Consider the following 3,545-nt stretch of genomic DNA (forward strand, 5'->3'; position numbering starts at 1 on the left):
AGCTCTGAGCAGTTAAGCCTTGTCTCTGGCCCCGGATTGAATTCTTCTCCTCTGGAGCCCAGAGGTTGTGGTTCAACAACAACCTTTCAAAGCCTCAAGGGATAAAAGAAACAAGCCACACTGCACCCTCTTTGAAACTTCCTAGGGAGGGCCCTCCAGCCAGGACTGCTCATCAGGAATCTGCTATATCTTTATGCACAGCAAAGCAAAAGGCACAATCTATATCATAAAGAGATGACTCCAGTAAAAGACATTAATCAGAACACTCTTCCTCCCAATATGCTCATAACTCTACTGAGAAGACTTCATAATGCCCGGACAACTCCCATCTCCAACGAGCTACTTCTCTTTTTAAATTTTTTCAAATTATTTATTTTTGGCTGCACTGAGTCTTCATTTGCTGAGCCTGGGCTTTCTCTAGTTGCATCAAGTGGGGGCTACTCTCTAGTTGGGGCACACAAGCTTCTTGTTGAGGTGTCATCTCTTGTGGAGGACAGGCTCTAGGCACGTGGGCTCCAGTAGTTGAGGAGCTCAGGCTCAATTGCCACGTGGCATGAGGAATCTTCCTGGACCAGGGACTGAACCAATATCCTCTGCACTGGAAGGTGGATTCTTAACCACCGGACAACCAAGGAAGTCCCAGCCACCCACTTCTGAAGGAATGTGGGAGCAAGGTATCACAGAACAATATAGGAGCACCAGCCCATTCCATGGTCAGGTGGCAGGTACTCCTCACTGGCCATGAGACCATTTTTTTTTTTTTTTTTTTAACCTGTGGTTGGTTCCACAGTGTGGTAAGAGGGGTCTGTGTCTGAAGCTTCGTTTTCTGGGAGGTATATATTTGGAGCTGCCTAGGATATCAGAGGGAGGAGGTGTGTGAAATGGTAATGTGTTGAACCCTGAGTTAGCACGGAGCACTGTCTTAGCCTCTCTTCACTGTCTTCAGGCCTTAAGTCTGAGGGACAGCTGCATGTAAACCCTAAGGAAGAAAACCAAAAGAACCCGACAAAAAACAAAACAAACAAAAACCACCTCAATAAAGGAAACCTCAGAGAAGGCACAAATGAGTCAGAGGGTAAAAATGCAGGATATTTTGGAGTACAGCTGCTTTGTATTTGTGGACCAAGACCCACCTCCCTGAGCCTATTTCTCCATCAGTACAATGAGGATAACGTAGCATCTATCCTCTAGACTTGAAAGGATTAAACAAGATAATGTGCATAAAGCTTAGTAGTCTAATCCTAACACTAATGGAAGGTAGGTATCAAAAAAGAAGTAAATACTCAATGGATTTTAAGTCATTATAAAGAGGATAAAGGAAAACAATCCTTGATCTATAGGTCGTCTTTCCTCTCCACCTGAATCGTGGGTCCCAAGTCAGGCCTCCCAAAGGCTGGCCCATGTTAGCCTATGTGGATGTGATCATGAAGACAGTCTGATCTTGACTTAATAGACTTTAGGAAACCCGGTGCTTAGCTCATGGACAGTAAGTGTCAATGGTAAGCCAGTGCACAAGCCCTGACCCCCTGGCCAGGCACTCTGGTGGCTACTGTTCTGCCCCGCTTTCATCACAATCTCTGTCCTTGACCTACTCAATGAACTGCCTTGAGCCAGTGCCCTGAATCTGCTTCACATGCCCAGACTTCTACACACAGGTCATTAAGTTCCAGCAGTCCGTAGACTAATTCCTGCTACCTGGTTACTCTGACAGCACCTCAGACAGAAACTGAGTCTATAAAGGTCCTGCCAGGATCCCATCTTTCTCCACAGGGCACCCCAAAAAATGCCCTTGGGTCAAGGTGCCCCCTTGCACTGGTGTCAGGCCTCAAGGGAGACTGCGCTGCTGGAGGAGTGAGCAGGGAGTGGGGGCCTTTCCGCCTCACCCTGCCCTGGGGAGAACACTGAGGGTGGAAGGTCAGGAGAGATGAGTGCCCCCGTATGGTGGAGAAGACAAGAGGTGACATTCTTCTGCCGTGCAGGCATGGCTCAGGTACTATAAATATTGGCTGGGACACAAAAATGCTGCTTGTTTCATTGAGTGAACTTTCTTCTAACAGTTTTCATCATAGCCTTTCTTGGCTATTGTTACTTGAACCCCAGAAACCAGAAACTGGAAAACATCCCAACTGAGGCAAGCATAACTATTAAAGAACACCACACACCACAAAATGTAAGATTATCAAGGATGGTGTATTCCCCACCAGATGTGCTTGTACCACCTATGAAAGATGTCCTTCTTATGACCCCCTGGCTGGCTCCCATCATCTGGAATGGGACTTTCAACATTGACATCCTGAATGAGCAGTTCTGGCTTCAGAACATCACCATTGGATTAACTGTGTTTGTTGTAAAAAAAAATACATTTTCCACCTGAAGCTCTTCCTGGAGATGGCAGAGATGTACTTTATGGTGGGACACAGGGTGAACTACTATATCTTCACTGATCGGCCAGACTACGTTCCTCTCATTTGCCTTCAGAGAGGACGGCAGATGGTCATCTTCAAGGTCCAGAGGTATGCCCACTGGCAGAAGATTTCCACACACCGCATGAAGGTGATCAGCAATTTTATTGAGTAGCGCTTCCACCAGGAAGTGGATTACCTTGTGTGTGCAAATGTGGACATGAAGTTTAGTGATGATGTGGGCGTGGAGATCCTGTCCTCCTTGTTCAGCATCCTCCATCCTGGCTTCCATGGATTGACTCGGAAATACTTTGAATATGAACACCAGCTTCCATCACAGGCCCATATTCCTGAAGATAAGGAGGACTTTTATTACATAGGGGCCTTATTTGGGGAGTCCATGCCAGAGGTTTACAGACTTGCCAAGGCCTGCCATGAGGCGATGATGGTTGACCAGGCCAATCACATCGAGGCCACATGAAATGATGAGAGCCACCTGAACAAATACCTGCTTTATCACAAACCCACCAAGGTCCTTTCCCCTGAGTACATGTGGGATAGTCAAATACTCAATTATTTGGAGTCAAATCAGGTGCAGAATTTGGTCTACACTGTACATTGGTATAGATTTAGGGTCACGAAGAAGAAAAACTGATGAGCAAAGCTTCCAGGAATGGCTCAGAGAGGGGCCGTGCTCATCTAGCCTCAGTATTCCTCTTGGCGCCATCCTTCATTAAAACCAGTTTTAGCAGAAAAGGTGTAACTCTGCTTCCTTTTACTGTCTGGTTGAAGCCTAGCACCACCTCCCCAAATGTATTCAGGCCCAGTGCCGTCCCCTCTCCCTCCCTCCCACTACCAACCACGGTTTTGGCTGGCCTGGTTCCTGGGTTAAGGTAAGTTCCCAGAGCCGCCCCCATCTTTAGCTTCTCACAGTGTACTCCTAACACCCTTCAGGAAGGAGGAGGCAGGCAATCTCAGTCTATCCTGCCAAACAAGGGATCAGAGATGACATCTTCTCCAGAACAAGGAAGGTGGCCCCAGGCACACAGTCTCCTGTTTGCTGTGACAAAGAGGCTCACAGGACTTGCCTCAGCCTCAGCCAAGCAGATGCAAGAAAGTCTTCAGCTTTAAGCCAAATTCCTT

At 47.2% G+C, this 3,545-nt stretch overlaps 1 pseudogene; it reads left to right on the top strand.

Annotated features, from left to right (window-relative positions):
* Nucleotides 1-2,170: 2,170 nt before the first annotated feature.
* On the top strand, nt 2,171-3,057 carry LOC104995407 (annotated as a pseudogene).
* Nucleotides 3,058-3,545: the final 488 nt, after the last annotated feature.

This window comes from Bison bison, unplaced genomic scaffold, assembly GCF_000754665.1.
Source record: "Bison bison bison isolate TAMUID 2011002044 unplaced genomic scaffold, Bison_UMD1.0 scf7180017864280, whole genome shotgun sequence".
NCBI classification, from domain to species: Eukaryota; Metazoa; Chordata; class Mammalia; order Artiodactyla; family Bovidae; genus Bison; species Bison bison.